This window comes from Entelurus aequoreus, linkage group LG16 (assembly GCF_033978785.1).
Source record: "Entelurus aequoreus isolate RoL-2023_Sb linkage group LG16, RoL_Eaeq_v1.1, whole genome shotgun sequence".
Taxonomy (NCBI): domain Eukaryota; kingdom Metazoa; phylum Chordata; class Actinopteri; order Syngnathiformes; family Syngnathidae; genus Entelurus; species Entelurus aequoreus.
In genome coordinates, this window is record NC_084746.1 from 8,375,870 (window position 1) to 8,390,917 (window position 15,048).

General features: G+C 36.7%; 1 pseudogene; it reads right to left on the reverse strand.

The window, feature by feature from the left end:
* LOC133631439 (dynein axonemal heavy chain 11-like) overlaps window positions 1–15,048 on the reverse strand; it is a 184,463-nt pseudogene that overhangs the window by 896 nt on the left and 168,519 nt on the right.

A 15,048-nucleotide genomic window follows, 5' to 3' on the forward strand; every position in this document is an offset into this window, starting at 1 on the left:
ATTCCTGAGAGGATGAAGGTCACCTGTGAGGAAGGACTGCGGGTTGAAGAGTCCACTCAGCCACACCACAGCTGGCAGCGACAAGTCCTGAGTCCAGCTGTCCAGTTCTTGGCAACGCTGCAGCACATCCTTGTACCTACACACACACACACACACGGACTGGTTCTTCACTTGGCACAGTCCAGGGGCCGTACTTATCAAGCTTCTTAGAGTGCCATTTTACACTTAAGTCCTGAGAATTTGCGAAATTTAGTCCTACTCTCAAACTTAAGAATAAAAGCTTTTTATCAACGTTCTTAAGTCTAAGAATCACTCCTACTCTCCACGATATTTAAGAGACCTTCAGAGGTGTCTTAAGTAGTTAGGAGTTGCCAGCAGGGGGTGGCACTGAGGCGAGAGAGACGTGCGCGAACGTTCAGGGAACGGAACAATGTTTTGTTTTTTTTGATGACGAGCAGCAGATCAAACGGTATCGTTTAGACAGAGCGGATATTATTTTTGTCACAGATTTAATACTTTTCGATTCCTTGTTGATTTCTGCATGTGTCTGCAGTGGGCTAGTATATATAGAGCCACCCACACCAGTTTCAAATTAGTTGCCTAATTAATGAATTGGAAAGAAAATGTTATGACAGTAGCGTATGTGTGTGGCCGTGAGGTGAGTGACGTCAGTGAGTGTGTGGGCGAGAGAAGAGAGGGAGCGGTAGCGTGAGTGCCGGCGGGGACTAGTTTGTTTTGTATTATTTTGTAGTTTATTGTCAAAATATACACTCCCATTGTCCACTTAAATATTTCCAAGATATTTCTTTATTCTTAGACAACGGATTCCCTTCCGTGATTGGTCATTTCTATGGACACAGAAATGACGTCACCTAAAATTCCGTTTACGCCACATAGTAATGTCGTAATTCAGCTCTGAGTGTGACACTTAAGATTCAGTCCTACACTTCGCTGAAAGTGTGAGTAAGACGCTTGATAACTAACTTTTAAGTGCAGCTTTCAGCGAAGAATTGATTTACTCTTAAGTCAACTCTTAGCAGACTTCTTAGGAGTGATTCTAAGAAGCTTGATAAGTACGGCCCCAGGTCAGTAGTTCTCAAACTGGTACCCCAAAGAATCACTTCATTAAATGTTCCAACACAGTGTTACTCTTCAAAGTGTGTGATGTTACAGTGGTCAACAATATGAAATATACTTGTCTGCCTTGTTTGTAATGAGTGTTCAGGCCTACTACGCTGCTTGATGTCATTGTGGTGGCACGTGGAAGTTTGGCAAGCACAGCTGAGCACTTGGACAGACGAGTGCTTTCTGAGGAGAGAAGTTTGACAACCACTTTTGGGCCAAGTTCAGCATTTCAAGTAGAACAAATGAAGTCCATCAGTATTGGCCACTGGAGGAGACCCAACCAATCAGTATCGTGGCCACTGATTGGCTCAGTCCAGTCCCGCCTTCCCAAGAGTCAAATGAATCTTCCTAAACCCTATTTAGAAAATGTTTTTTAAACATGAAAATATTCATTTTGTAATGAATACTTTTTACTTTGCAGAAATGTATTTACCACAGTCAGGACAAGGACCAGGACCAGGACCCACTAACAGTGAGACACTGTGTCCTCCAGAGTCCTTTGAGCTAATTGTTACAGCATGCTTCAAGCTAACGCCATTACCATCATATCTAACTTGCAGACATTTATCCATGAAAATATGGAGAAGCTGCTGATGGTGTGTTTGACGGAGTAGCAGCTAGAAGGAGATACAATAGAAGAACACTCTCCAAGGTAAATACTGTTCATTATTATTACATTTCTTTATAAAACTACTGTAGTTGTTCGTAGTACATGTATTGTATTGTTTGTGTTGTTCGTAGTACATCTATTGTATTGTTCGTAGTACATGTATTGTATTGTTTGTGTTGTTCGTAGTACATCTATTGTATTGTTCATAGTACATGTCTTGTATTGTTTGTGTTGTTCATAGTACATCCATTGTATTGTTCGTAGTACATGTATTGTATTGTTTGTGTTGTTCATAGTACATCCATTGTATTGTTCGTAGTACATGTATTGTATTGTTTGTGTTGTTCGTAGTACATCTATTGTATTGTTCGTAGTACATGTCTTGTATTGTTTGTGTTGTTCGTAGTACATCTATTGTATTTGTGTTGTTTGTAGTACATCTATTGTATTTGTGTTGTTTGTAGTACATCTATTGTATTGTTTGTAGTACATGTATTGTATTTGTGTTGTTTGTAGTACATCTATTGTATTGTTCGTAGTATATGTATTGTATTGTTTGTAGTACATCTATTGTATTGTTTGTAGTACAAACCCCGTTTCCATATGCGTTGGGAAATTGTGTTAGATGTAAATATAAATGGAATACAATGATTTGCAAATCATTTTCAACCCATATTCAGTTGAATATGCTACAAAGACAACATATTTGATGTTCAAACTGATAAACATTTTTTTTTTTTCAAATCATTAACTTTAGAATTTGATGCCAGCAACACGTGACAAAGAAGTTGGGAAAGGTGGCAATAAATACTGATAAAGTTGAGGAATGCTCATCAAACACTTATTTGGAACATCCCACAGGTGAACAGGCAAATTGGGAACAGGTGGGTGCCATGATTGGGTATAAAAGTAGATTCCATGAAAAGCTCAGTCATTCACAAACAAGGATGGGGCGAGGGTCACCACTTTGTCAACAAATGCCTGAGCAAATTGTTGAACAGTTTAAGAAAAACCTTTCTCAAGTAGCTATTGCAAGGAATTTAGGGATTTCACCATCTACACTCCGTAATATCATCAAAGGGTTCAGAGAATCTGGAGAAATCACTGCACGTAAGCAGCTAAGCCCGTGACCTTCCATCCCTCAGGCTGTACTGCATCAACAAGGGACATCAGTGTGTAAAGGATATCACCACATGGGCTCAGGAACACTTCAGAAACCCACTGTCAGTAACTACAGTTGGTCGCTACATCTGTAAGTGCAAGTTAAAACTCTCCTATGCAAGGCGAAAACCGTTTATCAACAACACCCAGAAACGCCGTCGGCTTCGCTGGGCCTGAGCTCATCTAAGATGGACTGATACAAAGTGGAAAAGTGTTCTGTGGTCTGACGAGTCCACATTTCAAATTGTTTTTGGAAACTGTGGACGTCGTGTCCTCCGGACCAAAGAGGAAAAGAACCATCCGGATTGTTATAGGCGCAAAGTGTAAAAGGCAGCATGTGTGTTGGTATGGGGGTGTATTAGTGGCCAAGACATGGGTAACTTACACATCTGTGAAGGCACCATTAATGCTGAAAGGTACATACAGCTTTTGGAGCAACATATGTTGCCATCCAAGCAACGTTACCATGGACGCCCCTGCTTATTTCAGCAAGACAATGCCAAGCCACGTGTTACATCAACGTGGCTTCATAGTAAAAGAGTGCGGGTACTAGACTGGCCTGCCTGTAGTCCAGACCTGTCTCCCATTGAAAATGTGTTTGGCATTATGAAGCCTAAAATAGCACAAGGGAGACCCCCGGACTGTTGAACAACTTAAGCTGTACATCAAGCAAGAATGGGAAAGAATTCCACCTGAGAAGCTTCAAAAATGTGTCTCCTCAGTTCCCAAACCTTTACTGAGTGTTGTTAAAAGGAAAGGCCATGTAACACAGTGGTGAACATGCCCTTTCCCAACTACTTTGGCACGTGTTGCAGCCATGAAATTCTAAGTTAATTATTATTTGCAAAAAAAACCTAAAGTTTATGAGTTTGAACATCAAATATCTATTTTATTGTTTGTGTACAATATTTCTTATCTAAAAGTCAGTTTCTCCTTTTAAGACATTCAAATGATTACAATAAAAAATTTGCCCTTTTGGGAGGCCAAGCACCAATTGTGCGACATTTAGTGTTAGGAATTAGGAGCTCTGTCATAGAAGCAGTTTAGTTGTAGGAGATCAACTGTCAATGTAGGAGATCAACTGTCAATGTAGGAGATCAACTGTTGATCTCCTACATTGACAGTTGATCTCCTACATTGACAGTTGATCTCTTACATTGACAGTTGATCTCCTACATTGATTGTTGATCTCCTACATTGACAGTTGATCTCCTACATTGGAGGGTTTTTTTTGGGCGCAGTTGGGTGTTCCAACAGGACAATGACCCCCAAACACACCTCAAAAGTGGTAAAGGAATGGCTAAATCAGGCTAGAATGAAGGTTTTAGAATGGCCTTCCCAAAGTCCTGACTTAAACGTGTCACGACGTGGTTTTCGCTTACTGCAGGGTCGTTCTCCCAGGAAGACGACTCCGGACAGGACTTGCAGGTAGGAACATGATTTAATTTTAAGAAACACTCAACGAGGTACAGAACAGAAAACAACCCGAAGGCAAGCGTGCCTATCGCACGCGGAAGCTAAGGCAAAAAACTTAGGACATGATAAATAATAATGATAAATGGGTTATACTTGTATAGCGCTTTTCTACCTTCAAGGTACTCAAAGCGCTTTGACACTATTTCCACATTCACACACACATTCACACACTGATGGCGGGAGCTGCCATGCAAGGCGCTAACCAGCAGCCATCAGGAGCAAGGGTGAAGTGTCTTGCCCAAGGACACAACGGACGTGACTAGGATGGTAGAAGGTGGGGATTGAACCCCAGTAACCAGCAACCTTCCGATTGCTGGCACAGCCACTCTACCAACTTCGCCACGCCGTCCCCATGAAACTATAAACATGAACCTCATGAAAGTGTGGCATGAAACAAACACAAAACTGTGGCATGAAACAACTAGCATTAACTATGGCATAGAACAAACACGAAACTGTGGCATGAAACAACTAGCATTAACTATGGCATGAAACAACTAGCATTAACTATGGCATGAAACAACTAGCATTAACTATGGCATGAAACAACTAGCATTAACTATGGCATAGAACAAACACGAAACTGTGGCATGAAACAACTAGCATTAACTATAGCATGAAACAACTAGCATTAACTATGGCATAGAACAAACACGAAACTGTGGCATGAAACAACTAGCATTAACTATAGCATGAAACAACTAGCATTAACTATGGCATGAAACAACTAGCATTAACTATGGCATAGAACAAACACAAAACTGTGGCATGAAACAACTAGCATTAACTATAGCATGAAACAACTAGCATTAACTATGGCATGAAACAACTAGCATTAACTATGGCATAGAACAAACACGAAACTGTGGCATGAAACAACTAGCATTAACTATGGCATGAAACAACTAGCATTAACTATGGCATGAAACAACTAGCATTAACTATGGCATGAAACAACTAGCATTAACTATGGCATGAAACAACTAGCATTAACTATGGCATAGAACAAACACGAAACTGTGGCATGAAACAACTAGCATTAACTATGGCATGAAACAACTAGCATTAACTATGGCATGAAACAACTAGCATTAACTATGGCATGAAACAACTAGCATTAACTATGGCATAGAACAAACACGAAACTGTGGCATGAAACAACTAGCATTAACTGGCATGAAACAACTAGCATTAACTATGGCATGAAACAACTAGCATTAACTATGGCATGAAACAACTAGCATTAACTATGGCATGAAACAACTAGCATTAACCTTGCATAGAACAAACACGAAACTGTGGCATGAAACAACTAGCATTAACTATGGCATGAAACAACTAGCATTAACTATGGCATGAAACAACTAGCATTAACTATGGCATAGAACAAACACGAAACTGTGGCATGAAACAACTAGCATTAACTATGGCATGAAACAACTAGCATTAACTATGGCATGAAACAACTAGCATTAACTATGGCATGAAACAACTAGCATTAACTATGGCATAGAACAAACACGAAACTGTGGCATGAAATGACTAAGACTTACGTAGTCCAGGCACGAGGCAAACAACTAATGACGCCAGGACGACTGACTGGCAAAGGCAGGCTTAAATTATGTCTCTAGATTGGAAACAGGTGCGCGTCCCGAACACCAGAGGCAGGTGAAAACCATAAGTCGCCATGGTAACTAAAACAAACAAGGGTGCACAAAAACAGGAACTAATGGAGTCTAAAACTAACAGAATATAACAAAAACATGATTTGAAGCACGGATCATGACAAAACGTGTGGACAATGCTGAAGAAACAAGTCCATGTGAGAAAAGCAACACATTTAGCTGAACTGCAGCAATTTAGTGGTCAAGCAGAAGCTTGTGGATGGCTACCAAAAGCGCCTTTTTGCAGGTAAACTTGCCAAGGAAGCAAATATTAACATTGCTGTATGTATACTTTTGACCCTCACATTTTCAGTAGACCCATAATAAATTCATAAAAGAAGCAAACTTCATGAATGTTTTTGTGAGCAACAAGTATGTGCTCCAATCACTACATCACAACAAAATAAGAAATGATTGTAAAGTCAAGACAGCCATGACATGATGTTCTTTACAAGTGTACGTACACTTTTGACCACCACTGTATCTTTATAGGAGTGTTTGTCTTACACGTGCTGGATCGCTTCAGAACCAGAACCAGGTCCATCACGGCGTGCAGCTCGTTGAAGTGCTCCAGAGAATCAACCAGCATCTTTTGGAGTTTCTCCCAGTCTGAAGCCTGCACCAATGAACACGCCGTTTGTAATTCTAAGAATCTTCATTTCTTATGAAGAATCCATTACATTTCTATCAAAACCATGCCGAGAGGTAATTAGTTTGCTAATGAATGTGCATTCTTCCCGCCAGATTAGATGTGACGGCAGCTTTGCTCCATCAAGGCCTTTGAAAAGTGAATGAATTGAAGTCCAAATCAATTTAACGCAGCGTGCTCGACAGAGAATGAATGGATGCGTGAAACGGACTCCTGGCCTGAATAAAACTCACCAGGTGATAACGAGGCTCGCCCACCCCGAGAGCAAAGTGACAGTAGAGCAGAGGCCGGTGGAGGAAGATGGACTGCTCTAATCCCTGCAGAGATGCAACACTGACACATAGGGATGATGTTTGATAAGAAATTATCGAGTTCGAGCCTATTATCGAATCCTCTTATCGAACCGATTCCTTATCGATTCTCTTATCGAGTCCAGATAGGTTGTTGTATATGGAAAAAAACACAATATTTGGTTTAACAAAAGCTCACTTTTATTATATAAGAAAACAATTTAATCTAATAAATAAATAAATATTGACTGTTACCCCCCTAAAAAAATAAAATAAAATAAATAAATATTGACTGTTGTTACCCAAAGTATATTAAGTGGGATTTTTTTCAGAAAAACAAATATATACAGCAGGGGTCACCAACCTTTTTGAAACCAAGAGCTACTTCTTGGGTAGTGATTAATGCGAAGGGCTACCAGTTTGATACACACTTAAATAAATTGCCAGAAATAGCCAATTTGCTCAATTTACCTTTAACTCTATGTTATTATTAATAATTAATGATATTTACACTTAATTGAACGGTTTAAAAGAGGAGAAAACACGAAAAAAATGACAATTGACTTTTGAAACATAGTTTATCTTCAATTTCGACTCTTTAAAATTCAAAATTCAACCGAAAAAAAGAAGAGAAAAACTAGCAAATTCGAATCTTTTTGAAAAAATTACAAAAATAATTTATAGAACAGCATTAGTAATTTTACCTGATTAAGATTAATTTTAGAATTTTGATGACATGTTTTAAATAGGTTAAAATCCAATCTGCACTTTGTTAGAATATATAACAAATTGGACCAAGCTATATTTCTAACAAAGACAAATCATTATTTCTTCTAGATTTTCCAGAACAAAAATTTTAAAAGAAATTCAAAAGACTTTGAAATAAGATTTAAATTTGATTTTACAGATTTTCTAGATTTTCCAAAATAATTTTTTTGAATATTAATCATAATAAATTTGAAGAAATATTTCACAAATATTCTTCGTCGAAAAAACAGAAGCTAAAATGAAGAACTAAATTAAAATGTATTTATTATTCTTTACAATAAAACAAATAAATTTACTTGAACATTGATTTAAATTGTCAGGAAAGAAGAGGAAGGAATTTAAAAGGTAAAAATGTATATGTGTTTAAAAATCCTAAAATCATTTTTAAGGTTGTATTTTTTCTCTAAAATTGTTTTTCTGAAAGTTATAAGAAGCAAAGTAAAAAAAAAAAAAGAATTTATTTAAACAAGTTAAGACCAAGTCTTTAAAATAGTTTCTTGGATTTTCAAATTCTATTTGAGTTTTGTCTCTCTTAGAATTAAAAATGTCGAGCAAAGCGAGACCAGCTTGCTAGTAAATAAATACAATTTAAAAAATAGAGGCAGCTCACTGGTAAGTGCTGCTATTTGAGCTATTTTTAGAACAGGCCAGCGGGCTACTCATCTGGTCCTTACGGGCTACCTGGTGCCCGCGGGCACCGCGTTGGTGACCCCTGTTATACAGTAACACAAAAACAACCTGTCTCTGTGATCACAATAGGTGTATAAATAATAATATAGTGTTAAATAAAATCAGTCCCTTGGGCACAAAACTGAAAATAATACAGCTCTCCAAAAAGTGCAATTCTGCTGCTATTTGACATAACTGTTTGTTATGATGCTTTGACATTTTTGCACTTTATTTCTTTATTGACAGAAAATTCTATGAAGAGAAAAAGTTGTCTGCAAATGTGGATACAATGCTAAAAAAATGAAAAGTTAAAGCTAAAAAAAGAAATACACTTTGAGTTAACATTATTTCCTTATATGGGGAAAGATGTTATGAGCTAGGGCAGGGGTCGGCAACCCGCGGCTCTAGAGCCGCATGTGGCTCTTTAGCGCCGCCCTAGTGGCTCTCTGAAGCTTTTTCAAAAATTTATGAAAAATGGAAAAAGATGAGGGGAAAAAAAATAATTTTTTTTTTGTTTTAATATGGTTTCTGTAGGAGGAAAAACATGACACAAACCTCCCTAATTGTTATAAAGCACACTGTTTGTATTAAACATGCTTCACTGATTCGAGTATTTGGCAAGCGCCGTTTTGTCCTACTAATTTTGGCAGTCCTTGAACTCACCTTAGTTTGTTTCCATTTATAACTTTCTCCGACTTTCTAGGACGTGTTTTATGCCACTTTTTTTCTGTCTCATTATGTCCACCAAACTTTTAACGTTGTGCGTGAATTCACAAAGGTGAGTTTTGTTGATGTTATTGACTTGTGTGGAGTGCTAATCAGACATATTTGGTCACTGCATGACTGCAAGCTAATCGATGCTAACATGCTATTTAGGCTAGCTATATGTACATATTGCATCATTATGCCTCATTTGTAGCTATATTTGAGCTCATTTAGTTTCCTTTAAGTCATCTTAATTCAATTTATATCTCATGACACACTATATGTATGTAATATGGCTTCTAATTTGTTGCGGCTCCAGACAGATTTGTTTTTGTATTTTTGCTCCAATATGGCTCTTTCAACATTTTGGGTTGCCGACCCCTGAGCTAGGGAATATAACAACTACACTACCCAGCATGCAACGGGAGTGACGAGCATGCGCGGTAGCCCCGAAACGTGTTGTTGCATATCGTTACCCGGCAGCTAAGAATGAGCACGCTGTGAAAGTAAACGTCAAGAACTCAGCCAACACGCCTCGTCTGCATTATTTATAATTAGACAGACAACACATATACAGTGTGATTTTGTTTTGTTTACAAGGAAAGAAAAACGAAAGTTAAAAAAGGGAGATGTGTTGTATATATATGTATGTGCTGCGGTTGTTTTAAGAACGTTGCGACAGCTGCCGTAAAGGAGGTGCGTTGCTAGCCTGGTTGCTATGTTTCCGGTTGGTCGTAAAAGTGTTCGTCATGTGTTTGTACCCAGTAACTCTTAATTACCGATTCCAATATCAAGCGATACCGATATATACAGTCGTGGAATGAACACATTATTAAATAGATAGATAGTACTTTATTGATTCCTTCGGGAGAGTTCCCTCGGGAAAATATGCCTAATGTTGTTGTGACGCCCCGCTGGATGCATTAAACAATGCAACAAGGTTTTCCAAAATAAATCAACTCAAGTTATGTAAAAAAAGTGCCAACATGGCACTGCCATGTTTATTATTGAAGTCACAAAGTGCATTATTTTTTTTAACATGCCTCAAAACAGCAGCTTGGAATTTGGGACATGCTCTCCTTGAGAGAGCATGAGGAGGTTGAGGTGGGCGGGGTTAGGGGGGGGGGTGTATATTGTAGCGTCCCGGAAGAGTTAGTGCTGCAAGGGGTTCTGGGTATTTGTTCTGTTGTGTTTATGTTGTGTTACGGTGCGGATGTTCTCCCAAAATGTGTTTGTCATTCTCGTTTGGTGTGGGTTCACAGTGTGGCGCATATTTGTAACAGTGTTAAAGTTTTTTATACGGTCACCCTCAGTGTGACCTGTATGGCTGTTGACCAAGTATGTCTTGCAATCACTTGTGTGTGTGAAAAGCCGTAGATATTATGTGACTGGGCCGGCACGCAAAGGAAGTGCTTTTGAGGTTTATTGGCGCTCTGTACTTCTCCCTACGTCCGTGTACACAGCGGCCTTTTAAAAAGTCATACACTTTACTTTTTGAAACCGATACCGATCATTTCCGATATTACATTTTAAAGCATTTATCGTGCGCAAGACAAGAAGTAAAGCACTACACACAGGAAAACAGCAAAAAAGTCCAAATAAGTCAGGGTGTGATGTGACAGGTGGTGACAGTACACCTACTTTGAGACAAGAGCTATAGTGATGCATGCTGGGTTATGCTTTAAAGCAGGGGTCACCAACGCGGTGCCCGCGGGCACCAGGTAGCCCGTAAGGACCAGATGAGTAGCCCGCTGGCCTGTTCTAAAAATAGCTCAAATATCAGCACTTACCAGTGAGCTGCCTCTATTTTTTAAATTGTATTTATTTACTAGCAAGCTGGTCTCGCTTTGCCCGACATTTTTAATTCTAAGAGAGACAAAACTCAAATAGAATTTGAAAATCCAAGAAAATATTTAAAAGACTTGGTCTTAACTTGTTTTAAATAAATTCATTAATTTTTTTACTTTGCTTCTTATAACTTTCAGAAAGACAATTTTAGAGAAAAAATACAACCTTAAAAATGATTTTAGGATTTTTAAACACATATACCTTTTTACCTTTTAAATTCCTTCCTCTTCTTTCCTGACAATTTAAATCAATGTTCAAGTAAATTTATTTTTTTTACTGTAAAGAATAATAAATACATTTTAATTTAATTCTTCATTTTAGCTTCTGTTTTTTCGACAAAGAATATTTGTGAAATATTTCTTCAAACTTATTATGATTAAAATTCAAAAACATTATTCTGGCAAATCTAGAAAATCTGTAGAATCAAATTTAAATCTTATTTCAAACTCTTTTGAATTTCTTTTAAAATTTTTGTTCTGGAAAATCTAGAAGAAATAATGATTTGTCTTTGTTAGAAATGTAGCTTGGTCCAATTTGTTATATATTCTAACAAAGTGCAGATTGGATTTTAACCTATTTAAAACATGTCATCAAAATTCTAAAATTAATCTTAATCAGGAAAAATTACTAATGATGTTTCATAAATTATTTTTTTAATTTTTTCAAAAAGATTCGAATTAGCTAGTTTTTCTCTTCTTTTTTTCGGTTGAATTTTGAATTTTAAAGAGTCGAAATTGAAGTTAAACTATGTTTCAAAATTTTATTGTAATTTTTTTTGTGTTTTCTCCTCTTTTAAACCGTTCAATTAAGTGTAAATATCATTAATTATTAATAATAACATAGAGTTAAAGGTAAATTGAGCAAATTGGCTATTTCTGGCAATTTATTTAAGTGTGTATCAAACTGGTAGCCCTTCGCATTAATCAGTACCCAAGAAGTAGCTCTTGCTTTCAAAAAGGTTGGTGACTCCTGCTTTAAAGTCATGTCCAACAATTGCCACAACGACTTTTTACTGTCAACTGAGTTTAGTTTTTTAATGATTTCTGCTGGTGGTGTGCCTCTGCATTTTTTCAACGCCAAAAAATATGCCTTGGCTCAAAAAAGGTTGAAAAACACTGCACTGGTTTATTGACATCATGGCATTCATACACACTTTTGATTCCAAAGTGAAAAAAGGTCTTATATGATTAAAATGTGATACATTGAATTTGATAATACTAGTAAGTTATTTAAACATGATACTTAAAAGTTAGGTTTGATTCAAAGACCACACCCAGATACTTCAAATGGTCCACTAGATCAAACATTTATCCATGACTAAAACAGATGATTGTGGGTCTTTAGATACCTGGGGCCGTACTTATCAAGCTTCTTAGAGTGCCATTTTACACTTAAGTCCTGAGAATTTGCGAAATTTAGTCCTACTCTCAAACTTAAGAATAAAAGCTTTTTATCAACGTTCTTAAGTCTAAGAATCACTCCTACTCTCCACGATATTTAAGAGACCTTCAGAGGTGTCTTAAGTGGTTAGGAGTTGCCAGCAGGTGATGGCACTGAGGCGAGAGAGACGTGCGCGAACATTCGGGGAGCGGAACGATGTCCTGGATTTGTTTGATGACGAGCAGCTGATCAAACGGTATCGTTTAGACAGAGCGGGTATTATTTTTGTCACAGATTTAATACTTTTCGATTCCATGTTGATTTCCGCATGTGGCTGCAGTGGGCTAGTATATATAGAGCCACCCACACCAGTTTCAAATGAGTTGCCTAATTAATGAATTGGAAAGAAAATGTTATGACAGTAGCGTATGTGTGTGGCCGTGAGGTGAGTGACGTCAGTGAGTGTGTGGGCGAGAGAAGAGAGGGAGCGGTAGCGTGAGTGCCGGCGGGGACTAGTTTGTTTTGTATTATTTTGTAGTTTATTGTCAAAATATACACTCCCATTGTCCACTTAAATATTTCCAAGATATTTCTTTATTCTTAGACAACGGATTCTCTTCCGTGATTGGTCACTTCTATGGACACAGAAATGACGTCACCTAAAATTGCGTTTACGGCACATAGTAATGTCGTCATTCAGCTCTGAGTGTGACACTTAAGATTCAGTCCTACACTTCGCTGAAAGTGTGAGTAAGACGCTTGATAACTAACTTTTAAGTGCAGCTTTCAGCGAAGAATTTATTTACTCTTAAGTCAACTCTTAGCAGACTTCTTAGGAGTAATTCTAAGAAGCTTGATAAGTACGGCCCCAGAGATTTAAGCGTTAAATATAAAAGTATGTATACCCTGGCACACCATTATCATCATTTCATGACCCAAGCAAAACACTTTTTACACTTTTACACTGAAATAAATACACCTGCAACTTATTAAATACAAACATAGAAAAAACTAGCAGTAAAGTTTAGATCCATGAAGGAAAGAAGAAAGTGAATGAATGTTTATAACTGAACACATTTACATATGCATACACATTTGTTTTCTTTTGTATTATTTTTTTAAATGAATGAAGTAACGTTTATGACAACCTTTTTTCCAAAACACAATATAGAATGTGAGATATAACGTGATAATGCATACTTTTATCATTTGTTTTCAAAACGCTTACAAAAAATTGGGACCCCAAAAATGTACTGTGGGACCCCATTTTGAAAATTCCGAGCGCCAACACTGCTGTCAACAGAGGAGAAAAAATGCTTTATTTAAATATATATATATTATTTATAAAGCAAGTTGGAGTATTATTGGCAAATGTTCACCTCGCAAATATGTGTCCTCTTTTTGGGATTTCACATTATGGTCAGCCTAAGTAAGTAGGTCTATTTTATCACATACTTGAAATATACTGACTTATTTCAGCTTCCTATAGCTGTACTTTGTGCTTGTTTGATTGGTGAAATGGTTCCAAACGTCACTACTGCTTACGTGTGATTGGTCAAATAGAGTCATGTGACAGGAAGCAGGCTCACTGACATAACAATACGTCTTTGCTAGCCTTAATTGGTCACTATAAATAGTTGTGATATAAATAAATGTAATGAAACTCAATGTTCGGAGTAAAAGTAGCGTCTCTTCTTCACACAAATGCTAAAAGTAAAAGTATGTTACATTAAAACTACTCTGACAAGTACAGTTTATCCAAAAAGTTACTTAGTTAAATGTAACTGAGTAAATGTTACTTCCCACCTCTGGTTATAACTAGAGATGTCCGATAATGGCTTTTTTGCCGATATCCGATATTCTGATATTGTCCAACTCTTAATTACCGATTCCAAAATCAACTGATACTGATATATACAGTCGTGGAATTAACACATTATTGTGCCTAATTTTGTTGTGATGCCCCGCTGGATGCATTAAAGCAGGAGTCACCAACCTTTTTGAAACCAAGAGCTACTTCTTGGGTAGTGATTAATGCGAAGGGCTACCAGTTTGATACACACTTAAATAAATTGCCAGAAATAGCCAATTTGCTCAATTTACCTTTAACTCTATGTTATTTTTAATAATTAATGATATTTACACTTAATAGAACGGTTTAAAAGAGGAGAAAACACGAATAAAATTACAATAAAATTTTGAAACATAGTTTATCTTCAATTTCGATTCTTTAAAATTCAAAATTCAACCGAAAAAAAGAAGAGAAAAACTAGCTAATTCGAATCTTTTTGAAAAAATTAAAAAAATAATTTATGAAACATCATTAGTAATTTTTCCTGATTAAGATTAATTTTAGAATTTTGATGACATGTTTTAAATAGGTTAAAATCCAATCTGCACTTTTTTAGAATATATAACAAATTGGACCAAGCTACATTTCTAACAAAGACAAATCATTATTTCTTCTAGATTTTCCAGAACAAAAATTTTAAAAGAAATTCAAAAGAGTTTGAAATAAGATTTAAATTTGATTCTACAGATTTTCTAGATTTGCCAGAATAATTTTTTTGAATTTTAATCATAATAAGTTTGAAGAAATATTTCACAAATATTCTTTGTCGAAAAAACAGAAGCTAAAATGAAGAATTAAATCAAAATGTATTTATTATTCTTTACAGTAAAAAAAATAAATTTACTTGAACA